We start from the raw sequence: 27,702 nt of genomic DNA on the forward strand, positions 1-27,702 counted from the left end.
GAAAGAGCTTAGAAAGTTTCAATTTGGCGTTGTAAAAGTTTGAGAACCAAATTATATAAATCCATTGTTATTCATAACAAAATAGCTGAATTTGTATTGCAATAAACGAAAGAAAGGTGATGTCACAAAAATATTTCAAAAATAAATAATCAGAGAATTTAAACTGCTGTATTGTAGGCCTAATTTGCGTCATTGATGTGAAGTTTATTTTAAGCTGATTTGTTTTTTAATTTAAAAATCGCATGACTTAATAAACGTACACTGAAGATCAGGAATTATTCTGTATTATGGTATCACCCAGGGCAATTAAAACCAGGCGCCAATAAGGAAGCAACTGATAGCTTTCAAATTAATCCGTGACTTAGAGCATCACGTGACTTTTAAGTTAAGTCGCGACAAATGAAAACGTATATAATGAACTAATTCCGGAACAACTAGGCTACAATAGGTAGATAGGATATGCGATACAGTAGTCAGCTATTTATAGATATTTTCTGATTTTATTTTTCTATGCCCTTCTGCGTTGATCTTAAAAGGTATGCTTTTAAATTAAACTGAAACTTCTTATAGCATCAAATCATATACTGTTTTGAGCAAATGTTTTGTTTCACCAATTATCATCTCCACAACAATTATAAAAATTTATAATTGTTATGGAGATAACAATTATGAATTTTTATCATAATTGTTAATATTATGATAAATCTTCACGTAAAATCGATCATAAGTGATCGATTTTACGTGAATTTTTCACTAAGTCTTTTTTTACCTCTTTTAAAGAGCAGCAAATGCTGAGAAATAAATATTTGGTTAGCGGAATTTACTATGATTTCACTGAAATCATTTGAGTGACTCTCAAAAGACCTTCTAATATCCTAAAAGCAGAAATCCCAAAGGTCCTAACGTGAGTTGAAAGTTACTCACCGAACGTCAAAAGAAAAATGTATTTATTTTTAGATGCAATAACATCACTGTTAGTTTTTTACGCAATAATGTCTGCTAAAATAAAACCACAGAGAAACAGAGAACGTTCGTTTTTTTTTCTTCTTCTGGTCACGTGACTGCCTCTGTAATAGAATCGGAATGGTCATTTGAAATAAAGATGCGCAATGCCTCCCAAGATGTCTTCGATTTTTAGGGATGGGTGGGGGGGGGAATGTAAACTCGCTGTCTTAAACTACAACTACAGCACACACTGCCAACTGTAGAAATTGGATTACCTCAGAAGAATGATTGTTTTCTGCTTGAACAATCCGAACACCGAACTTTTCTATAGAAACATGTTTATACCACTAGCCTGGGGTTATTATTATTATCCCGAAGAACAGCTTTTTATTTATTATTCTATTCTGCTTCAGCGAGAGATTTTATCAAGCGATGTAATTTTATCTTTTTTCTATCTTTTCACATTCTGAGGGTATTCATTAAATTCTTCATCCTTTCATATTTAAGTTTTTTAACGCTAGCATTGACCTTTGGTGCTATTCACACGCTCATTTCCCTTTTAAATCATGAGGGAATTAAAAAAAAATCAGGTGTATGTTATATTTAGATCAAGAATAACTGATGAAAGTTTTGGTTTTGTTCTTAAAATTCTCTCTTTCTTTCTCGTTTATATACACATAGTAGAGAGAGAGAGAGAGAGAGAGAGAATATTCATTCTATTGCTTAATAGTTTCATTTATCTCCAAGTATTCAAGGACATCTATTTTATGTAGTGACTTAAGTATTTCTGTAACAAATTAGCTACACAATAAATACATAAGTCGAACCTAAGCTACATTTTTTTCCCACCGAAATTACTGCATCTGTCAAAAATCTGTTGCCAATGGATACCCTGATATTTGTAACCAAATTTTAGATGACAATCATGGCTAAAGTCAGGTCAGTAACGCATCTTTGAATAGACGAAAATCTTTCGAAGGAAGTTGTTGTGTCAAATTAACAAATGTAAATCAAAACTGGTTTGTCGAATTTGGATTTGTCAATAAAATCACGCTAGTTACTAATATGTGGGGACGCTGACTATCAAAGTATTAGATTATTCATTGTTAATATTAATAAATTCAGAATGAGATGAGTAATATAATACTGTCCTGTGTTTTTCCTGTATACAATGCTATTATACATTAATGTTTATACTTTTAACATAAGGTATACAAGACTTTGATAAATGTGGCAATGTTATATTATATACTATAATACAATACGAGGGTGTGGTGAAAAGTTGTGATAATCACATGAAGGAATTGACATGTTTAGCATGTCTTATATATCCAAAAAGAAAAGGAATAAATTATTACAATTTGATGAAACATGGGGGTTAAAGGGTTTTAAGATATGTTCTTTCTTGTGGTAATACCAGTTGCTTTAATATCATTTTTGTTCAAGGTGTTTATCAGAACGTTTCAGTCCCTCCCTCACTCCCCATATCGGGAACTGAATATAAAATTTTATTTCATACCGTGTTGGACCTTCTTTAGCCCGAATTACAGCACATGTGTAGTTTGGCATAGATTCCACAAGTGTTGGATTGCATATACATCTACAACATACCAGGTGTTCACCAGACAGTCTTTTAACCGGCTTAGATTTGACGGAAGAGGACTTTGCTCCTTGATCTGTTTTTCTAACATGTCCCATACATTCTCCATGGGGTTCAGATCAGGGCTTTGCAATGGCGAAAGTCGCTCTGAACCACTCCTGAACAATTATTGCGCGATGGACAGCAGCATTGTCGTTCATGAAACAACTGTCGCCTGCTGGATAAAAAGTCATCACTGCAGGATGCACTTGATCGGCAACAATGTTCAGATATACCTTGGAGGATACCCGACTTTCCAGAAATATCAAGGTACTCCTTCCGTACCAACAGAACATGCCCCACAGCACGACACCACTTCCAGAATCTTGAGTTGTGTTTACAAGACAAACTGGGTTCATTGTTTCATCGAGCTCCTGCCAATCAATGCCTACCGTCGTACAGAATAAGACCGTGACTAGTCTGACCATATGACCTCTTTCCGGTTCTTCGCAGAAATCAGGGGTTTCCTTACAGGTATACGGATGTCACGTCAATTCCTTGTGCATAGTTTGGCCATATATGGGTCGGGAATAGCCATCATGAAACGCGTCTGTCAATTGCTGCACACAGGAAGTTCTGTTTGTCCGTACAAGCCTTCTCAGACAAGGCAATCTCGTTCCTGACAGATGGAGTCTCTTAGAACCACAGGATACGCCTCTGAGACAAGCGATGTGAGTTATTTTCCTGATTAAACACCCAGAATATCTGATCCTTTGAGAAACCAATCAGCTCTTCTGCTTTCAAAATCGTGGCTGCAGGCAGACAGGCACACCCACAATAAGCCCTCTATCGAACTCCGGAGATCCTTTAATTTTCATATTGCGATCAGTTGTCTAGAACACGTAGTTACTCACGTGACCAAGTATTTTGCATAAATAACGTAAATAACGTTTACGTACATCTGCATAAAGGTTTCTAGTTCAGTGGCCAGTATGTGTACATGAACTTTACTTGAGAACAGAGTTTTCTAGTTTATTATGGCTATTATATTTAAACATTAGTTACCAAGGAGATATCTGCAAACTTCAGATGCTCCAAGAATTTCTAAAATATTACGTAGAAAGAAGAACGTTGCCGAAGAAAAAAAAATGCTTTTCAGTGTTTAAGGGCATAGTTTAAGTTTGTCGGAAAAGTGAGCCCTGCAACTGTAAGATAAGGAAAAGTAGCAAAAAATAGCTTTTACTAAGCAAAAAATTAAAGATAAATCAACAGGACTCACGCGTACTGCTACAATTATACCGAGTTGTTTTTTTTTAAGAAACTCTATTTTTGAAAATAATATATTAAACCTATAAAATTGCTATCAGAAAATTTTCCTTTTGCTACAACATCATCCAAATATTTCAGCAGTTCAAAAAATGTCCAATTCAGAACCACAAAACTACACACACACACACACATGCGTCTAGTGCAGCTGAAGACAGAGCTTCGAGTCCCGAGGGAACAAGTGATGGTTTCGTGCACTGTGCCGACGAGAAAAATACTTGTGTTTTGTTTTAAAATCCTCTGACATCGTGTAATCCTATCAAAGATCTGTGCTCAAACTATAATTTTGCCGGACAGAAGTTTGTGTTTTTGCTTTTTATAGACCGTCTAAACTGAAAACCAAAAACCGCCGTGTGTGTGTGTGTGTGTGTGTGTGTGTGTGTGTGTGTGTGTGTGTGTGTGTGTGTGTGTGTGTGTGTGTGTGTGTGTGTGTGTGTGTGTGTGTGTGTGTGTGTGTGTGTGTGTGTGTGTGTGTGTGTGTGATCTGAAAGTATGACCTCTGGGGACTATCCTGTAGCGTATTCTATCTCGAATATATTTGGTTTTGAATACAAGTTTTCAAAGGATCATATTATATTCGATCAAATCTTCTTTGTCCTCTTTATTTTTTTGAAAGAATTGAGGTCATCAGATTGTATTATTGACCAAACATTTCTTTGATTTTGTTATAAAACTCTCCGGGCAGGGTGGAAGTCTACAATCTTCCCCTTTACTTCTAAACGCACTGCTCAATTCTTATGCTTGTGATTAATATCAGTTCTTTTAAATCCAAGAAAAAAAAGTTTCACTTTCATTCTCTATTAGACTCGATATGATTCTACTTCGCTTACAAATCGAGACTTCTCATGGTGTGTCAGTGTTTCATTGCATTTCACTGTTAGGCCCATGTGGCGTAAGTGAAATTTTATTTTTTGTAACTTTTTGGAAAGTTTTTGTAGCTGATAGTTTTGTAGAAACATTTCATAATGAAATTTACGAGTTCGTCGAGTCCAATATTCACATCATTCGCGAAATCATCTGCGGTACATTTCTTGTAATGCAACTCTGAGTGATTCAACTTTTATGAATGCCAAGGAATGCAATGTCGTTTCTTCCTATCCAGACAGCTGGGATAAAGAAAAATAGTATTTCTTGTAAGCCCTAACAAGTTCCAAACAAAGCAAGAAATCTTTTCTGTTAAAAATGATATTATTTGACTTATAAGATCTCATCGAACGAATACCCATTCTGAAGCTATACTGTCAGACCCTTATGTAATCGGCCATTATTACTTACTGCAAGAAACACGCATGCGCAAATCAACAGTAACACACTGCTGCTCTCTAGCGAAATATTTAGTAACTACTCAACACAGCTACAGTATTATGTTATTTAAATTAAGGGGATATTAAATCCCACATTATTTCAAAGCCGAATAAGAAACTCAAAGATAGAAATCAAAGAGTTTCATGCCGAATATATAGCAAATTATAAAAGTTTCGGCGAATCCTAGCGTAAGCTAAACACATGGTTCAATACTAGGCCAACTCGTAGCAAAGATGAGTAAAATTGTGATCACTATCCTTAGTGTTTCCCATAATGTAAACACATCTCCTAGGAGATATATGATGTTATACATTATGGGGGAAGGTCACTACCCAGACCGGTTTAGACCTTTATTGAGGTCTCATCAGTGAGCAGGTAGACCTAAATAATACTAAGGTTGTAGTGAGCAGAACTTATATACTTTGCTATACGAGTTGTCAAAAAGGTGCACCAATAAGTTACTGAAATAATGTGGGATAATTTTACATCGCCGAAGTGAAGCCTTTTGGCTCTTTATTTCAGTACAGTACAGTATCATGTTTTAAAGATATGCAATACTCGGTTTCGTTTTAGTCTAGGAAGCCAATGCTTCAATATTTCTCGTGCCACACTGGGTAAATAAATAAATAAATATATAGTTTATTGCTATGATATAAATATATCAGATATTACTAATGTTATGGCTACAGAGGTTTAGTCAGTTGAAGATATCTAGAATCTGTGCTGTGCGCAGATTCTTGGTATCGTCTTTCTAATAGCCACAGTCTCTGCCACTACATTTAAATAAATAAATAAAAATAAAAAAAATTTAAAAAAAACACTTAAGGTCATTAATATAAGCCATACCAATGCCAGTGTTTCCTTGCCGCCATGTCAGTGTTCCTTGCCCTTGATATGCACTGCACATTGAGCTAATTCAAAATACATTGGAATTGATTTTTTTTTTTTTTTTTTTAAGTTTAGTCGGTGAGGCTGCCAGGTTTCTATTTGTGGTTCATTTGGCTCATAATGACATGGTTTCTCTTTAGTTAAATAGTAGTTACTTGACTTAATACCGACTTGAAATTGTGAAGTATGAAAGACTTGATAAATCATTGAATGTTCCGTTTTGATAATAATTCAGTAAAATAGATTCTGTTCAGTTTCAATAAACGAAACTGGCAATTATTGCCAACATAAATATATAATAATAACGCAAGTACTCGCATAAAACTGTAAATATAAGCAGATTGGAATTTTACATTTATTCTGACAAGACATCTAAATGTATAAATTATAAAAATAGTCACTTATTATAAATTCTATTAAAATAGTCATAAAGCATAACAAATCGAGTTTTATTATTATTTCTTATAAATATAAGGCACCCTCCTCATGCATTCAGTCTTTCAACCTTTAAAACTAACCCTTTTCACATTATTTGCCATTTTTTTTATGTCTGAAAAACGAAATCTTAAACATCAGCGAAAGCACCTTTAAATCGTGTATGTGTCGCGGTTTTCTCACTACACACTGGGTCTGTCTCTGAGTCGCCACTTTTTTTTTTTAAAGCAATGATTTCTAAGCTTAGTAAAAGGAGCTTTCCATTCTTCACATGCCACGAAGGCTATCGTGTTTACTCTGGGATTAACAGACTTGGCATCCAGTCAGCACAAACTGCTGTCATTCTTAACTGCTCCTTTAGAATGGCTTGTCTCTGTTGTCAACATTAATCCGATTCTACCTCACAACGCCTCTGTCTTCTTTAATGATGCTCGCATTGCTGTGAATTTTTTCCCCATCTCGGATGCCCTAGTCAGGCTTGGTCCGATTATTATTTCAGAAATTGTTGGGATATGTTTATACTTAGAAGATTGCACACACACTCACAATAACAGAAGGATCTGAAAATAGTTTTTTGATTATCGTAAACTGAGTAGAATTTCTCCTAGGCCAGCAATGGAAAAAAAAGATTTCATATCGGCTAAAATATCGAGACGGTTTTGCAGCATTTTTTATTATGTGTTGTGGGTCTGACGTCCACTGATGAGACGTCAATAAAAGTAGAAACCGAACTGAGTAGTATCAATAAGGCAAGTAATGTGAAGTCATTAGCTTCTATAAGTAGTAACATTGTCATGAAGATAAATCATGAGCAAACTTTATTTGCTTACAGTTAGATAAAGGATTAAACACGAATATAATTTCTTGGTATTTTAATTTAATTGCCATGTTTTTCTACTAGTAGAAAGCCCGTTGTTGATAAATGCTCAACTAGCGATGTACGGTCATTTAAGATTGCGGCAGGTCATGTGATATAGTACGCCCACAGATACAAGATCCTTCGACACTTCTGCGCATGTCAAAAGAAGGAGAATTCATTCCAAAATTCCAACAATAGTCGCTTATGCAGAGTTTAAAATGGCTCATGACATCGGAAGTATTTAAAGGCGTAAGTTATTACATACTCTACAAATAAAACTTAGATCATATCCAAAAAATCGTATGAGAGTAAGCCAAGGCACATAATAGTTTGCAATTTCACGCATAGAAAGTTCACTCTGCTAATCCTTCAAAACATTGTGAATTTGTGATGTCACTACATCAGCCTGAAGCAAACAAGGATTCTTTCCATGCGCTTCAATAACGAACGTTTTGCTTTAAATTGGCACGATGAAAATATCCAACAACAGTCTCTTACCAAAATTCATTAGTGGCAATTTTTATTTTGATTTGTTTGACAGATTCCTTCGGCTAAACTGAACGGAACTAGCTCCTGGGCGAAAATATACAAATTGAATATACAAATTTAATATATATATATATAATAGAAATACAAAAAGAACTGATTTTTTAAAATCAATCAGAGAACTTAGCACCTCGATTTTGACTCTTATACATTCCAGAGACAACGAATAAGATGCAAACGAATGAAAATTAATTTCCGTCAATCAGTAACGTGTACCTTTTATCTGTTGTTGGGCTAGTATGCTCTGTTTTCGATGAAAAATCTGCGTTTTCGAGAGTAGAAAGAAACCCTTCCATATCTGACCGACTGTCGAAAAATACTTGATTTGGAGTTAATACTAATGTTAATATATTCACCTCTGGGATAAAAGGATACTATTTAAAAAAATACGTATTTTCTTAAAATAGAAATTCAAGATGATTTTAACATAAAATTGATTTTTGCAAAAGAATAAAGATGCATTATATGTGTGTGGAGATTCTAAGTGTGTGCACTTCCAGATTCTTTCCTCTGTTATTTTTTTTTTCTACTGAAATCCAAGAGAATCCTGTCTGACAATGATTATACAATCAAGAGTAGCGGCTCTTCATCATTCTTATCCATTTCTATTATCTTTGTTTTTCTTTTTTGAAATATCTCGTTCTTCAACTGTCTCAGTTAATGGTGTTTCTTATTTTATTTTTTGATTTTCTTTTTTGACCAGCATCCTCTTTCAGTTGGAAGTAAACAAATGCGCGCAACCTTACGGCTGTTTCTCTATTACGTATGAGAAGCACTCAGAGAGTCTGAAGTAAATATCCTACAATCACTTAAGCGTCATTTGAAATTCCTAGCCGGCCGAGCAATGCTGTACCATCTCGCTGTTATTCACAGATATCAGAATACAGTAGCCAAGTTTACCTAAACAATCTGCGTTGTTTGTTACCGGGGCATCACGCTATACCTTTACCGTCTATATTCTCCGAGGAATTCTCTTGACACGACAAACAGCTGTTGTTTACCGCGTGAAATGAATATGAGAGAATGCGTTAGCTACACACCAGAGATTATTAGTACGTAACTTAACATAAGTGTATAAATGCACGGGCTTGCTAAGATTATTACATGTACTCGCGTAATAGTGAATTGGCCTTTTAGTTGAGGTTTACGGAACATTTAAGGGCAATTGCAAGTAGGAATCTTGATTCGATTTACAGATGGAATGAAAAAAAAATATTTAATCAAATGTCTTCCTACTAAACAATTTGAAATTGATTCTATAAAGAAAGAACGGATGGATAAATTTAAAAATCCGTTTCTTTCCACAAAAGAAGCAAGCAAAACTTCTCTATCCCCCGCCCCCGTTTTTAGGGGGGGGGGGAATCGGTAAGTAGCTATTCGCCACATTTCGTTATAGTCGTAGCCGAGAAGCATCTCCGTAGCTCAGTCTTTATAAATGAAGTTCTCTGGGTTCGATTCTAGCCAGTGACGTGAGGAACTTTTATCTGGTCTCATACAGAGGCGAAGGTTTTTTTTTCTCCCGGTATCTCGGTTTATTTTATCTCTCAAAACAAGCAAACCAGTCCCGTGAATACACACGGCTATAGTCATAAAATATACAAACTTTGTCCAAAAAGAAACCGATCTTTTTCGAAAATAGAAGACACTAGTGGCGCCACCTGTTATATCTTTTTGTTGTCGAAAGTGGCAACCTTCATTAGTGTTGTGTCAACTGTTTTTGACATTTGGTTCATTAGAAGCCGAGTTATAGTGCCAAGAGTTGACAGTGTGTTTTGACGAACGGCCGGTCGTCACGATATTCATGCCGGACGCGACGAATTCTCGCTATCAATCGCTTCAAAGCTTTGAGATAAAACTTACCATTGACCGTTTGGTCGGGCAGAAGAACGAATTCTTTGTGGGTAATGCTCTTGGAATCGTAGAAGCAAATCAGCATTGTCTTTACTTTTGACTTCTCAAGCGACTTTTTTCGGATGCCCCTCTTCTGGTGGCCTCCCTCAGCACTCTGGCGCTTTGTTTTGGGCTTATACTCAAAAAAACCACGTCTCATCACCAGTAACGATCGTTTCAAGGAAGTTTGAGTCCTTAAGAGCGGTTTTAATGAGGTCCTTGCAGTGTTCAATTCGATACATTTTTTGGTCGTCGGTCAAGTTGTGGGGGAACAAATCGCGAATTCAATTTACGAAGGCCCAAACTCTCGGTCAAAATGTTTTGCACAGTTGATTTTGGAATCCCCAATTTATCTTCAATCAATCCCACGGACGATTTCGGGTTTTCTTTGATGAGATCACGCACTTTTTGGATGTTAACTTCGCTCAGTCCAGTTTTTGAACCGCCCGGCTTTTCGTCGTCCTCAAGCGTCTCAAGACCACTTTGAAATCGCTGAAACCACTCGTAAACTTGAGTACGAGATAAGCATTCATCACCGTATGCTTTTTGAAGCATTTGATGCGTTTCGGTAAAACTTTTGCCAAGTTTAACACAAAAGTCAATCGCAGCTCTTTGTTTGAAACTCATTTTCCGACCTTTTGTCAAACACACTGCCACGCGTGGCACTATAACTCTGCTTCTAATGAAACAAATGTCATAAACAGTTGACACAACACTAATGAAGGTTGCGGCTTTCCACAACAAAAAGATACAACAAGTGTCGCCACTAGTTTCTTCTATTTTCGAAAAGTTCGGTTTTTTTTGAACAGAGGGTGTACTGAAGAGGGTATAGCAAGGAAGGCAACGGGAAACTACCTTACTCATAACCATCTCCCTAGTATGGTAGCATATAGCTACCCCCCCCCCCAATAGCCGTATGGATGAGGGAATAGGATAGTAGTCGAGGGAATTTCTATGGGATAAAAAAAGCAATCTTCCTGATCTTATCTAATACTCATACTCGGAGAAACACTACGTACTTCTTAAATCTACTGAGACATCGGTATTATGATTTAAGCAACTAAAGCTGTGGCCAATGCGTTATGGCTATCTAAGAATAGTTTCAACTTTCAGAAAATGCACAGGTGATTAATAAATACAGATAATTTAATTCATAAAAAACCCAATAAAGAAACTCTAATGATAGCCATGAAATACTTAAACATTAATAGGAACCCAATAGTTACCGAAATTATCTTCAAGAACCAAGTCGGCCGATAGATGTATGCTAATAAGCACATAATCCATTTGGGAACTTTATAATCAGCATTTTGTTGCATAGTTAAAGAGACTAATGCTCCTTTTGCATGCAATGTCTTGAAGCAGATGTTTAACTATTACACTCAATCCCCGAATATATTTCAAACAAAAAAAGTCTTAGTTGAAACTGATGGTAGATTTATCACAATTTATATCACAATACTATAACCTCAAATACGTAAAAATGCAATTAGTTTGACGAATTGGTTTCATTGTTTTACGAGATAGCATAGGTCCCCATTAAAATGTAAGGAATTTGTGTTTTATTAGCGTAATTAACAGTACTTATAATACGATTCCCAATGTAATTATTACGATTCATTTGCATGTTATAATGAATTGTATTCTTACGATGAAACTCTTTACTATCATAAAAATTTCTCCTTAATTCTCAACCAGCACCAAAGACAAATTTCTAGAAATGACATATTAGCTATTATTGTTGCTTTAAGCACAGGATTTTCAACAGAAAGTTAGTCGAAATCAATGGATAATTATCTTTTTCAAGCAGAAACTTTGGGAGTACAATTATTTTTAATTACACATAGCCACTTTATTACTATTATTTGAATTAGTTTTATTTCCCGATAAAACATGGATAATTCATACGTGAAAGTTTGTTAAACTATATTTGGGGGACCAACTGTAGTTAGGCAAGTTTCGCAATTAAAAAATGAATTTTTTTTTTTTTAGAAAATCCTTAGTCCACTCTACTATATGTTTACAACCTCTCGTGAATGTGAATTACCTAAAAATGTTAAAACGAAAAGAACTAGACATTTTAACTAAATAAAAATTCGATAACTCAAAGGAGAAAGGTGAATTTAAAAATGTTTCGTAAAAAATTTAAATCATATGAATTCATGTGGGATTTGCGGAGCGAGCGATGCGACGTGCTGCAAGAGGAAAACTCCCATTGTGTGTCTTCTCCTGGGCGCTTTGTACTCAAAGAAGACGTCTTTCTTCTTTGAGTACAAGAAGGAAAGAAACTGGAAAAAAAGGTGTCTAAAATGTGTATGGTTTCGAATATAGGAATCTTTTTTTACTTGTGTGTTCCTTGAAAAAGCAAACAAACATGTGACCCACCTTTCTAACTCTTCCCGGAGGTACAATCTCTTTGAAAAAACTCCTCAATCCTTAAAGCTATGTCCCTGTTGGCTTCAAAGTAAGGTACGTACATTACCATGTTGATAATAAACTAGATTTTGACAGAACCGCCACGGAGTAGGCAACACAGAATTGCTCCAGAATATCAATAAAACATTCAGAATTAATTTTGAGTACTAAGACAAGAGGTTATAATCCGAAAAACAAAAACGAAGCATCCTTGACAACCATAATACTCACGCACCCTGTATGATATGGGACCTATATCTTGTGTCATCATTCCATGTGTTTTTTCAATCTCTGATAGCTCTTCACTAGATAATTTTTCCTTAAAAAATGAACAAACTTAAACATGCGTGTTAATTCATTAAATAACCCCCCCCCCCCCAAACATCACAAGAGAATCTATTCTCAACCTTTTCTATTCTACCTCGGACTCCATTCTATCATTTTATGTGACCTGCTTGACCCTTTCCGTTCAGCGTTGTGTTTCTACCATTCCAATGAGAGACACGATTGATCTCCGATGCTCTTGTGCTGCGATTAAAACCAACTGACTGATGACGAATACGACAGCTTGTGAAACCGCGCCACATTTGCTCTGCTGTTGAAAACAATAATCCTTTAGCGTGCAGTCTTTGCCCTTATACTCCTCAGTGAAATGAGTCGTTACTTGCATTCATTTTTGAGAAAAAAAAGAAGGGCTGTTCTTTCTTCAGCATAACCACTGCACCATTTAGAATTATTTGGCACACACTGATCTAACACGAATTTCTGTTACTATACTCCTCATCCTGTAACCATTCTAATATCTGGAAGGTTTTCATACTAGGAGAAATAGCTCTAGACCACTACGTGCGATTGTTCTTTCCCCAGAAACTGAGTGGGCAACTCTTTACTCGCTTTTCTTACTAACCTGTAATCCCTATATAGATTTCTGCTTGAACTCTTGTTTCGATCATTTCCAACTGGAACTCCCGATGCATCACCCTCTTTGTTCTTGTAGACTATCTGGAAATTAGTGGATAAGCGCCACTAATATCGTGTTAGTGGATAGGCCACTAATATGGTGGTATCCTGTGATAATCCCTCTTTTATAATTCGTTAAGTTGTTCACTGGCGGTTGACAGGGTATAAATGCACAGTCGACTCTATGGATATATCATTTTGCTAAATATAGCAAGATAAGGTCACACGTGTTGACAGGGATAAATTTCTAGAATTGTTTTTTTTTTTTTTTCTAAAACAGAGGTGCAGATGTGTTTCGATACTTACTTCAAACAGATGGTATATGGTATCAAAAATTAGAAATTCTTCCAAATCACAGACATATAAATATATTTAAAAAAAGATACATCAAATCATTTATGAACTGAACAATACACTATTAAGTTCATCTTTCTTCCTAAAAGAAAATAATACGGATAAAATAAACCTGCTAATTTTATATTTAATTAAAGAGTGTGCCTTTTGGCACGCGAATAGTTCAGTAAATTTTCTCTTTGTATGTCCAAACCAACAACCGTTTCTTTCCACAATTAAAACAAGCAATAGTTATTTAAACTACAGCTCACAGCAAGAAATAACTACATCTGAAACTCCTATCGGGTTATGTAATTGGCAAAAATCGTTTATATCAACACAACTATGATTGTCATTATTATTCTCCTCAGGTGTTGACGATATCTTGCAATTGACAGTAATAAAAACCGTTTATCAATATTCAACACATGAGCTCAGGCAAGTACAGCTAGCGACTCCAGACAATTATGTGAGAAACAAAATCACTTCATCCCTCACTGATTTCCAGTCATATGCTCTGATAACGAAGCACCATGTTCAACGTGATTCCTTTGTAAAGTAGCTAAACATAACTCTCCACAACAATTACAATTAATATATGATTAAGTTATTGGTAAAACAGGTACATAGTACTTGTGAATATTTATGCACGAGTAAATATTTATGCTCTAAAAATAACCTTAGAGTATTGCCGCAGATGCTAGTATTAAAACAGATACCAATGGTGTTTCTTTAGTGTTGTTTTGCAACTAAAAAAACTTATCCATGATAATAATAACAGAGAAAATGAGTTATTTGAAGAGATATGTTGCATTCCTAATAAAATGGCTACAAACAACATTCACGAGCCCTTATTTCATTCTTTATAAATCTCGTAAATTTGAATTGCAATACAAAGAGGCTATCTCAGTGGATCAGCGAAACTATCAAGTGAACAGTACATTGCGAAACACCATCTTTAATGCCTGCCAAAATCTCGTATAGATTGGATTCTGATGCATAATATCCTATTGTAGCAATCTGATTTCTTGAAGAGGGATATGGAAGGAGGGTTAAAATTACTATTGCGGATAGCGGGGAGAAACTATATTTGATTCCGTATTCGAAATGCGAGCATAACTGTAAATGTTCTCTTACTGGAAACAAACATCTTGAAAAGATGCAGGATGTAAATATTAAATCATTTTTTTCTCTTACAATATTCCAGAGAATTCATTTTTGAAATGCATCTCTTCGCTTGAGGATGATTTCGGTGGAATATTGCACTTATGGTTTAAGATGATGTTATTAAAACGTTCCAGGAGTTCTCGATGTCAGTGTATTGTGTCTTTTACACTGTTTAAAAAAAGAAGTACTTTATCGGTTGTGTCAATAATTATTGTGTCAAATATTTTTCGAACAATTTCCAATTCTTATTTATCTTGAAGCGATAAAATTATAGTATACACAGTTATATTTATCGGGAGTTTTGTCAAAATAATAACACTTTAAATGAATAATACAAAAACGAATGTAGGAAATACGCTAATGTTTATTAAAACAATTAGAATTTCACCATGGTACTTTAATTCTTGCTGCATATACGAGTCGTTCAACAATACTTTACATTGTTACTTTTGTTCGATTATTTTTCCATGATTTGAAACATCCTGATATTTCATTAGCCTTAAGGGATTGTTCTTTTATTTCGTCCTGTTATATTTTACACTTCTCTCAGTTATTATGTGTTTCAGTATTTTTCCATTTAGTTCTAAATTACATCTGACTGGCTCGTTTGTAATCACTATTGTTTTTGATTTCTCTGTTTATATTTGCATATTAAAACTGCTTCATATCTGTTACAGTTTGAATAATTACGTTTTGAGATCTTCATTTTTTTGCAAATCATGTTTACATTATCTGCAATATCCAACGAAATTTAAATGTTCTTTTTTGATATTTTTATTCCATTTAATTTTTGTTTCTTAAATGTTGTTATTATTATGTCATCCATGATTATGTTAAATAAAAATGGACCAAAATAGTCGCTTGGTCTGTCGTATTTCCTTATAAGGATTTTCTGGGTATCTGTATTCCGATATCATATTATAGATTTACTTTTTGTGTACAGCCACGGTACATCCTTGATCATTTCTATGATTTGCAGTAAAGGATTTAAACCAAGATCTGTGGCTGGTTAGGGAGGGAGTGCGTTAACGACTCTGCCAATACGACCAGCAAAGTTTTCTGCTGAAGCAAAATCCCTTAAATCAACTATAGAATTTCAATTTCAATATACTTACAAACTACGTGATAATTATTAAAAGAGAAAACCGATAATGAAAACTAATTACTTAAAATTATTTGGGGACAATCAAAGTTCAGTGATCTCAGTTAAAAATCGAAAGCTTAAAATGTAAGCTACAAATTACGTACTTACGAACAACTTTTCTAACTCATTTTCAATCTCTCTCTCTCTCTCTCTCACACACACACACACACAATGAACTTCGGCACTGAGATGAGGCGAAAGAGACTAAGGAATCTGTATTAAAACTAAAGGAAACAGACGTCTTCGAAGAGCAAACGAAGCATGATAATAAACATTAAGGTTTTTCTCTTCTCTGAAAGAAACAGGCACAAACCGTATCGATTCGAATTACTCTATTCCCAGTAGTACTATATTTACAAATACTAAAATCCCTAGTCCAGCCAAGAGATTTATAAAATCACCTTTATTTACCGATTGTTTTCTGAAACTTTCTTCTAGCTAATAGATATAAAGTGCCAGTGTTGGGGCATATCGCACTAAACCATAACTTTGCTACGTCAGTTACTTTACTAGTGGATGCTGCGAATACCAGTAATAATTTTCCATTGTTTCACGATGCTAGAATGATCTCCATGGTTCTCGTATTTCGTTTCGAGGAAGAGTGCGCGTGTGTGTATGTGTGTGTGGGGAGGGACAACATCGTCAGGTGGAATCTTCACACACATAATGAACTCAACGGAGTCGTCTTATTAAAATGCTTCGTGAAAGGGAAAAAAAGACTAGTTTATAGCATTAACGAATTGCACCCATAAATTGAATATACGGCTTATCATACATTAAAGTATAGGATGGCCATAATTAAAGAGGAGGTGCGCAGATTTCTGTAGCAAAAAAAAATGTATTGGACGAAATTCAACCAAAATTGGTGTAGGTAGGTACACTCTGAAACATCGAGTTTTTATTTACAGAAGATTAAAAATAATAAAATTTCTACTACCAGGGGATATTTGGCGCTATAAGCGAGTGGTATGATTGTATGACTGACGTTTTTTGAATAACATTAAATAGAGGACAATGTCGATTTTTCAAAACTGCAGAAGTGAATTTAAGATTGGATTAATTTGGATAAATAGTCTCTCTCTCTCTCTTTCTCTCTCTCTCTCTCTCTTTCTTTCTTAATCCTAACTGCTACCTCAATATGGTCAGAGAATGGATGGACGATGTATGCTGGTAGTGTCAAGTACTAGAAGGGTTACTAAAACAGGAGAATCAACAATAAGTAGCGCTAGCAACAGTTCAATGATGTAAAAATGAAACGATCAAAGAAACAAAACAAAATGTAGCAGGAGTTTCCAGACGGATTTGGCAAAGAAAGAACAACAGTAAAGATATTGAAACAGAACACGTTCAGGATTGGAAGTTCGAAAATTCGTTGCTTGAATGAAAAACACAAAAATAATTAATTGAAAAATTGGATTAGCAAAATATAAAAATAGCATGTATATCAGAAACAAAAAAGAAAGATAATGTATAAATGAAATAAATATTACATGTTTTTCAGTGGAGTAGCGAAACAAGGGAGCTAAAGCAGGAATAATAATAATAATAATAATAATAATAATAATAATAATAATAATAATAATAATAATAATAATAAACGAGGATTACAACAACATAATGGAAATGTGTATGTGAAAATACTGAAAATGAAAATAAAATTACAAAAAAAATAAAATTCTGAATATAATTGGTGCTTAGAGTCCCAAAAAAGGAAAACTGAAAACATAAACTTAAGAATTTTATGAAATGCTACAGATAACTGTGAACAATTATTAGCTAAATTAATAATAGGAGAGTTAAAATGCAAGGACTGAAAACAACGTAATGAGATAACGAATACACTCGCAGAATAAATAATACTTTATTTAATCAGAAGAGTCAATACAAAATAACTAGTTTATATAACCTATGATAAATAGAAATGTTTATCGTAGGTTATATAATAACAAATGGAACAGTAAAAGTAAATGAAATACTGGATATCAAAAGTGCAAACTTGGAAATTATCATCGATTATAAAATAACAGTTAAGAATATTTTACCAAAATAGATTAAAAGAGAAAAAATGTTATCAACCTTGAGGAATATGTAGATTTTCACTGGGAAAAATTCAAAACGAACTGATAAAGCAAAAATATTAGAAAGGTTACTCTAAACAGCTGGAATATAACTTGTTGGGAGCAGAAACAAATGCGGAGAATGAACCATGTCCAAAGAAAAGAAATTTGTGAATACATAAATATACCAGCCATAAAGAAAAGAACAATGGGAAAACTATTTTACCAAATTATACGAAGTCGATGGAAAAGATGTCCGAAATACTAGAACAAGGAAACAGAGATAAAAATTGAAATAAATGATAATTTAATAGAATCTGTCATCACAAAACTGAAGCATAGAAAGTAAGCTGGAAATGATGAAAACATGGGAAATTTCATTAAATATATATCTTTGAGAAAAGATAAATTCCAAATGACTGGAGAATGAATATTACAGCACCAGTATTTAAAAAAGGGACTAAAATCCGAACCCAAAAATTATCGAGAATAAACGTTCTGTGCACCACGCTAAAATATGAATAAGAGTTTATCAAACAAGACTTTGAATCCAGACTAAATTATAATGATGAACAACAAAGATTCTGTAAGGAGAGATCATGTGCAGAAAACGAATAAATACGTTTGTGGAGTCAAGCAAATAATAATGAAAAGAAATACAGTAAACCATTATTTATGTTTCATTGATCAGAGAAGGTTTCCAATAGAATCAGAATAATTACAGGGTGTGCTGAATGTATACTACTTCAAGAAATATATACCGTTGCGAATTATCTAAACGATCAAAGATACACGAGGGAGGGCGATAAGTTCTGATAAACACCTAGAACAAAAATAATATTAAAGCAACTTATATAACCACAAGAAAGAACATATCTTAAAATCCTTTAACCACCATGTTTTACCAAATTGTAATAATTTGTTCTTTTTCTTTTAGGATATATAAGAAGACATGTCCCAGGTTTTGAAGAAATTTAAAGACAGAGGTTTTTCGTGCCGCAAATGACATTCACCAAACTTTGTGTGAGACTTTAAGGGACTGTGCCCCAGCATATCCAACAGTTGGCAGATGGGTGGCCAAATTTAAAATTGGACATTCTGAAACAACAGATTCCCCCAAGTCAGGAAGACCTTCCACAGCGATCACACCTGAAAACATCGATGCAATGCATGCTTTGATCCTTGATGATGACGAATAGCAGCCAAAAACATTGCAAAGACTCTGTGGATATCCGAGTTGGGGGGGTCATTATCCACCAACATCTGGACATGCAGAAGCTCTCTCAGTCAAGTAGATCCCCAAATGCTTCAATGCCGACCAAAAGAGAAAACGTGTGGTGTCATCTAAAGGGATTTTGGATCATTTTGAGAAATCATGTGGAAAATTTTTGGTTCGTATTGTGACTGTTGATGAAACATGGCTTCATACCTATGACCCAGAGACCAAACTGCAGTCAATGGACTGGAGACACAAAGGATCTTCACGGCCAAAGAAGTTCCGAACCCAAAAATCAGCATGGAAGATTCTTGCCATTGCCCTTTGGGACCTGGATGGTACCTCAAAAATGGTGAAACTATTATTACAGAAGCAGTTTATTCAACAGTTCTGAAGGAAGTGAAGGAGGTACTGAAGAAAAAACGCCAGACCTGAACCATCTGACTATTTCCTATTGCCCACTTTAAAGAAACACTTGAAAAGAACAAAATGTACCACAGATGATGAAGTCATATCTGCAGCTGAGGACTGGTTCGTGCAACAAGGGAAAGAGTTTCTTTCTCAGAGGATTGCAAATGACGCGGTAGCGTTGTAACACTTCGTGGGGAATATATGGAATGATGTGTAAGCTACATGGTTAACTCAATTCTTTCGTCGTGATTATCGTAACTCTTCAGCACACGAAACTGGATGGAATAAAAATAAAAAAGAAACATTTAAATTTGGTTGAATATGTGATGTAATCTCGCGTTCAGGAATTGATGATGATCTACGAATGCACCTATTTAAATGCCAACAGATATGGTGCAGTTCTGACATGAATATATCAATTGAGAAATGGAGGGGAATGGTAATTGCAAAAGAACCAATCAGAATGTAAATTAAAACCAAGAGAAAAATATTGGAAAAATAATGAAATTTAAATACCTAGGAACTATGAAAGATAAAAGATACACGAGTATATCTTTTTATCTTTTACCGAATTAAGTAAAAGAATAGTCTCTGAAGACTAATAAAATATCAGAGTTGGTTGGGCGTTTTCGATCTCCAGCCCGCGCAACTACGAGGTCAGTGTATTGTGTCTGTAAATTGTGTGAGTTCTTCTAGCTGGTTTGTCTGTTCTGAGGCATGAAAAACATCACCTCTATATGAAACCGGTAAATAACCGTCACTTCAAATTCACCGATAAAAGTTCTCGTTCGACGAGAATTCGAACCCAGTTTTTCAGACCAAAGGGCATTGTCGATACCGAATTAATCACAGAGACTCAAAGCACTAAGCTGTTTAAATTTAACTGTATGGAAAAATATAGATTAACAAAAGTAAAATATATAAATACCTTATGATTATAATACAAACTATTATGTTCGCATCGAGAATATACTATGAGAAAACGGATTATAGCGTGTGAGTCTCTTTCATTGTATGCATCAGAAGATTTGTTACTTCATTTAAGTAATAATTTAAGGCACTTTACTTGAATACAGAATGACAATTGACTGCAACACAGCTGAGTTTCTTCTTGAGTACAATTCTAATAAAATTCGATAGAACGTGTAACGTTAATAGAACGATAGAAATTTAGATTGATATAAACCTAGTAAAGATTTCGACAATAATTTCGATCTTCTCAAAATCTATTCGTATCCTTCTCATATCACGTGGTACAATTTCAGAAAGTTAAACACGGTGAGGTAAACAAATGGCAGAATGAAACCTCGCTTAAAGGAATTTAACCCTTTAGGTTAGTGACCAACTGTTGACTGAAATCAGTCACGTTATTGGATTCCTTCATCTCGTGCAGCATCCAGAACCCAGTGGAAGTTTCTCGATATCCCGGATCACCAACAGTCTTCTTAACCCCTAGGCATCATTAGTTTGTGTGCAGTTATATCACTTATTATTCCGAATATTAAAGAAGACATCACTATTATTAACTCTCTGAAATTTCATAATTCATGCAAAAATTTCTGGGATGTGGGTTTCTAGACAACTAGAGAAATCTATTAAGCAGTCAAACTATTTGTGGTTCTTTCTAGTTTAAAAGGATTATTGTTACTATCAAAATTCCGGTTCTCAATTTGGCACTGTGCCAACCGTTGCTTCCCCACTAAGTAAATATCAGTTAATAGTACAAATCAACCAATATGATAAATATTTGCGCTTTTGTGTATTTTATTTTCGGCTAGAGGTCCATAGAAGGAATATTTGAACATTGATAAAATATCAGCATCGTGATCAAGAAAAGACGTACTTCTACATGAAAACTGAGAACAAGGAATTCTTGAATATCCTGATAACCAAACAACATTAATGAATAAACTTATACAATAATTTATTCAAAAGTTTCAATATTCTCGCTTTTAATGTATCAAAAATTGTTGATCACATTTTTAAGGTAAGACATTTTAAAAGAGACGAGTCTGGATCTCTATTCTCATTTACATACTTTGTCAATGGCAGTAAGAGCATGAAAATAGAAAAAAGACTTCTTTTGAAAATAAATACATCAAGGAATATCTATCTAGATGTTATTATATGCTAATTAAACGCAAGGTAATCGACGAACGAAAGTTCTCGGTATTTTCATCATTTTCGGGATGATAAATATCTTCAGCAAAACTTATCGTGAACATAAGAACTATCTCACAACATCATTAAAAGTCAATCATCATTAATTAAGAAGTAAATAATAATAATGCACGGCAATCGCTAATAGTTATATTCCAAAGCTAATACATAATGCACTGTAAAATCGTATTAAATTTAATCAACAGCTTCTATTTTACTTCCTAATCCATTTCACTCCCTCACGATAGCTCTTAAATCATCGTACAAATTATTTAGAAGCTCAATAATTAATTATTATCTGAATTTGCCTCTACAAGATTTTAATTCCAAGTAATAACTCAGAGAGAGCTGAAATCAGATACATCATGAGAGCTAATGTATCACCATTTCCCAATTAATAAGTACTCGTAATATTTATAATTAATTGCCGTTATAATTAATTATCATATTAATCCAAAGAAATATCAAGGCATGATTTATGAATTCCTCTTCGTCATTCTTTTAATATGTTACTAAATTATTCAGAAAAAAATATTAATTTTTCTTCAACCATTGCCAAATTTAATATAAACAGTAAAACTAAAATACGAAAAAAGGGAAAAAATACCAGTGCACAATATTTTATTTTGTTTACCTGCGTTACAGGATTATAAAATACTCATCTTGGCTCAGTTTTAACAGTCAGTAAATCTAAATTATGCCAGTGATTAATATACACTGAGTTGCAAAAATTATTGGGAAGCTTAGTTTTTTTTCCCTTTCGAATACTGCATGAAAGTAATAAACTACGTGGCAGAGAAAAATATAAAGGCAAGGCAAGCTTGTTAATAGACTGTAGTTGTGTATGATACTGGAATATGGAGGTTATCATGGTTAGACACTGGAAGGTTCTTCAAATTAGAACGAAGTCTCGGTATAGTGACTGCCAAAAGAACTTATATTTAATAAAAGTTCCTTCTGGTAGCCAACACAGACTGCAAACTTGAAAACCAAGGCAACTCCTATACCAAAGGTTATATCCTTATGTCAGCTCAGTTTCGATACTTTTCATTACATAATTTTACATTTTCCAAACTGAAGCTTACTTTTTAATAAATGAAAATTTTATAACGTGACGTGTTTCAGTTGTATTTCTAGAAAGAAAAATGTTATTGTCTACATAAGTCTAATCCTAAATGAAAAGGAGTACTTCTGATATATTAAAGAGGGCTGCTTGGCAAATCGCCGATCCCTCTCTGACAGACTCATTCCAGACACTGTCTCGCAGATCGACGGCTTCTGTATTGTGCCTTTTCTACAGATACTTTTATGGGCGTTATTCAGCAGAACTGACATCCATCATTTCCTTCTATTTCTACTAAATCTGCAACTGCTCCAGCAGCAGCTGCTCAGCATCTATTTACAGCTCAACTGCCAACTTGCCGTATCTGCTACTCCTATTCATCTTTCACTCCATCTACTTCTGTTCTACGAACAGCATTCCCTATGAAGTATTCCCCAAAGACTACAACCTTCACCTCGTCAAAGAGATATTAACAGATTCCTTCTCTCTTAACCCCAACCCACAAAACTAAACTAATATGCTATAGTTCACGAAACCCCTCATCTGTAAGCGTGACATCCGTTTTTTTTAAGTAAAATTCAGACGTTCTTTGTACAACCAATTTGAAAAAGAAAGGAAAGTAACCTGAAATGTAGTTGTCCTCACTATCACATACTATTTCCAATTCTTTTCTTCTTTTTTTTTGCAATTTTCATTCTATGACATAAACGGTCGTTTCCTCTGCTTTTCATAATTCGAATCTTCATATATTCTGTAAAGTCTTTCCATCCAATCCATAAAAACAATTAAGTCTTCAAAGTATAAGATGTTATTAAATCACAGTAATATGAATATGGACATTCGAAACAGTCTGAAGGACTCTGCTCTATTTCTAGCCTATCTACAGTTGCACAGTTTAAACCTTTCAGCAAAAATGATGTCGCATTGATTAGTTGTAATGAAACTGTGTATATGTTTAAAAACACTTTGTATATGTAATTCATTTTTCTCTAAAAATATTCTGAACTAGAACTTATGTTCATTGCGCTTTAAGAAATCTCCGTTTCAATATAAGATCGATTGTATACTTTGTACGTCATGTCACATTTTAGTGTGTGTGAAACACTATCTACCACTACACGTATTCACTGAAAAGATCCAAGGATTTCTAAAAGGCTCTGAATAAAGACCTGTGGATCACGCATTTTAAGTAACGTAACGAGGCAATTCATTGCAAAAGGTGGTGTAGTCGTTATTATTTAAATCCACTTTGAAGCAACTAAAGCTCTAAAGTGAAAAAAACTTTCAGATCATACCCCCCCCCCTCCCCATCGGGCGGTATGTTTTGCAGGTGAGAAAAACACTACACAGGTTTTTTCCTAACCAAAAGTGGGTCATTCCTGACTTCCTAAGATGATGCACAGCATCTGTTATAATGCTGATTAGGATAAGAGAGAGATAGAAAGAGAGAGAGAGAGAGAGAGAGAGAGAGAGAGAGAGAGAGAGAGAGAGAGAGAGAGAGAGAGAGAGAGAGTTATTTTGGATGAAGGTTTGACAGATGGATGGACATGGAACATTTACTGTGCTAATTTAAGTACATTAGCTCTGAGTTGATCGATCGACTAATGGTAGAATTCTCTAACATCAAACAAGGAGAAAAATGTTGGTGCTATGCGGAATCTTGAGTTTCTCCTCAACCGAGAAAGAAACAGGCAGATCAAAACCAATGTATTGTGATCAAACTAGTGATATGACAAGAATGCAAAATTCATCAGAGAGACCGGAACCGCATCAAGCCTGTGGCTTTAGAGAATCAGTAGACGTTGGATAAGAACTCGAGCCCCCTCTACCATCGAGCATCACGTTTCGAAAGATACTGAAAACGTGACCATACAGCACGTGCATGATCCGCACCTTGGAGGTGAAGAACTGTGTTTAACTTTTCCCCTCTAACCTTCCAGAGGATTTTCTCCTCTAACTCCTGATGTGATAGCATCATCCTTTGCACGTGTTCACGTTCACAGGTTGAATACCTGACTCATAAAGCTGTCATCTGAGAGATGGTCTCACCAATCATTGACAAGGATCACTAGAAAGCCCCTAGGGAAAGCTAAGTAATGCTCCTTAGCCTTCCCTAAGTTAAAATTCAAAACTACGCTGAGTGAAAACAGCCAAGATTTAAGAGGTAACCTCTGCAGATCTCCTAAAGTTTTTTTTTAAGTCAACAAGAATACTAAACTTGTAAGAATACTAAAACACAAATCACAACTGATAACTCATACCTCACGAAGTGTGGACTGTTATTTAACGACTCTGAGTGTATCGTACAGTGGAAATAACTGATAGCGTATGATACAGTGGAAATAACTGCTAATCTACAATAATGTTTTGTCTCACCATTCAGAAATTGGTGGCGATTTGAAATAAACTTCGTCTAATGTGGAATTGTCCGGAATATTACTAGCTCTAAAGCCGTTACTCAAGGGATTACGGGAATTTAAAAACTACTGAAAACATCCAATAAGGTGACTTGACCAGAATGCAACCATCATCAACTTTGGTAGCATTACGCCAGGACATTACATATGTTTTGTGTACAACCTGTTTACAAGTCTGGAGTGCAAGATTTGTCTCACATCATGCTTTAATTTTTCAAAAGAAAGGTATTATGGCAATTAAAGTCTTCATGGACTGACGTTTGTGTTTTGAATTCTTGTTCAAATGCAAAATGTTGGTCTTCTGCAAATGTTTGCAAGAATGACTCAAGATGCAGGTCTAGTTATATTAAGTTGTAAGAAGAGTACCACATCAAAGGAGAAACATCTGTAGCATTTCTTAGTTGGTAGATGAGAGTCAAAAAGTAAGGATATTTGTATTCTGGCTGTTTTCATATAAAACATATGAAAAAAATGCTAATAATGTAAACTTAGATTCAGTCGTTGGATATCCCATCAACGGAACCTTGCTATTGTTCTGAAAGACAGACAATTAATATATTATCTTTCAAAAATATCTATTATTCACTCTATTTAATATTTTTCGTAAAATTTCAGTTTCCTTTGCCAATTATTAAGATCATAATTGTGACAATTAATTTAGCAGAAAACATTTTATTTTCAACGTATTGATGACTATGATTCTATTTTTAACAACCACTAAAAAGATTGTGCAATTTTTGTCAAATGATTCATTTATTTAAAAGTTTCTCTTTCTTTAGTAAAATAAAGAATTCGCCCTGATAACCGAAAGTCACGCGTTCTTGAGTTGTGCATCAGTTATACAGATACCAAAAAATACCAAGCGCTTAGGAAATGTTGTTGACATCATTCTCTACTTTTAATTTTCAGTTTCTGAATAAAAAAACTGCTATTTATTTGAAAAATGTTTATGTATGTTTCAGTAAACGGAAGATTCTCCCATAACAGCTAGACTTTAAAGAGTAAATGTAAGAGAACAGCGTAGAATTCCTTTGTATATTAACAATACACATAAATTCATTTCAACAATAAATAGTATTACTAATATAAAAATAATATTATGGAAGTATTAACAAAATTATGAGAATAAACTCAGCAGAACTATTCAATATTCTCAACCACCCAACACACTGCAAACTCCGTCCGTAAAACTGACTTACTTTACAGTTGGAAAATTCTTCGCAGTCATAAAATACACAGAACTGACTACCAGAGGAAATCCATCAATAACCTGGTGGTTTCTTAAGGTTTCGAATGCACACGAAGCAGAAGTATTCCTACAATATATTTTCTTGGCATTCACCATACAAGAAACAGTTCCATTCGGGATGGATTACATGGGCTTGCATCGCAATAAAACTCAGCCTGGAGCATACTCAAAGAAGACAAGTAACTAAAATAAGGAACAACAGATATGAAAACAATTCCCGCAAGGATCACAAAAATGCACGTGGCACTTAATAGCATTCGTGTATAGTGACGTCACTAGTTTTTTTAAAAACTGAAACCAGAAGCGAATACTATATATTTTATAATCATTTATTATTATTTGTAACATACATTTTGGTATCGTTTCAAATATTTTTTTTGTAAAATTATAACATTTAAAAAACGTGGATGAAAGGAAATGAGACGGACATTCATTTATCATTACCATACAGATAAACGAAATGGGAAAAGGCCTATTTAATACATTAATTGAGTGGGAACATAAAGAATAATCAAAAATCGATCTTTCTTAATGGATTAAAATGTGAAGCAAAGAGAGTAATCCTAAAAGAAGTCCAGTTTTCACTTCTATCACTGTCTCACGTTGAAAGCCTGTGTGACTGTGAGAAACATCAAACGGAAAACTATTTCTGTGATGTTTTCTGTCCACAAAGCTTTTTTATTGCTTTTATTACCGCTGACTATTAGATGAAATATTCATCTCATTACGGTTCTGACCGTGCGTTTTATTTTTAAACTAGAATGCTTTTTTTCTACTGGCAGAAAAGAAATAAAAATGCCCTTCTATGCAGTTAAAAAATAATCACTGTCATGATAAAAGAAAAGATAACCAAAACAGTCCACCTTGCAATAATGCTGCCCAAAGATGGCTGCATCACGTGACTCATCGCAGAGCTCCGCACGCAACAGAAAAGAGCCATCGTTAAACGATAATGGACCACAAATGGAGCATTTTTCTAATATGAGTGCAATTCTTCATCAGGAGATCGAGGTCATGTATTTTCGCTATATAGATTTAGAGATCCTACCCGCATTTAATATAACTAAACAGGTCAGAATAAATTACAGCGGATGTATACCAATAATTGGTTTTACTCACAATTTCGATGGTTAGCAAACAGTTATTTTATTTCTATTCAAAATTAAACGGATTAACAGTTTTTTTTTGATGGAGATTATGAGTGCAAAATGCCCTGGTCAAGTGTGAATCAGAAATCCTAATTATTCATATTCAACAGAGTCAAATAGTAGAGTTAAGAAATTATCCAGTCTCCAATCCACGTGCTGTGCATTCCAATTCAACTGTGGCATGGATGT

The 27,702-nt window shown here is 34.5% G+C and overlaps 1 protein-coding gene across 2 annotated transcripts in view; it reads right to left on the reverse strand.

The window, feature by feature from the left end:
* The window catches only part of LOC150108930 (uncharacterized), a 149,121-nt gene that overhangs the window by 7,905 nt on the left and 113,514 nt on the right, over positions 1 to 27,702 (reverse strand). The window lies entirely within an intron of this gene.

This window comes from Typopeltis vanoorti, chromosome 2 (genome assembly GCF_054136105.1).
Source record: "Typopeltis vanoorti isolate ZY-2024b chromosome 2, IOZ_Tvanoo_1.0, whole genome shotgun sequence".
Taxonomy (NCBI): Eukaryota; Metazoa; Arthropoda; class Arachnida; order Uropygi; family Thelyphonidae; genus Typopeltis; species Typopeltis vanoorti.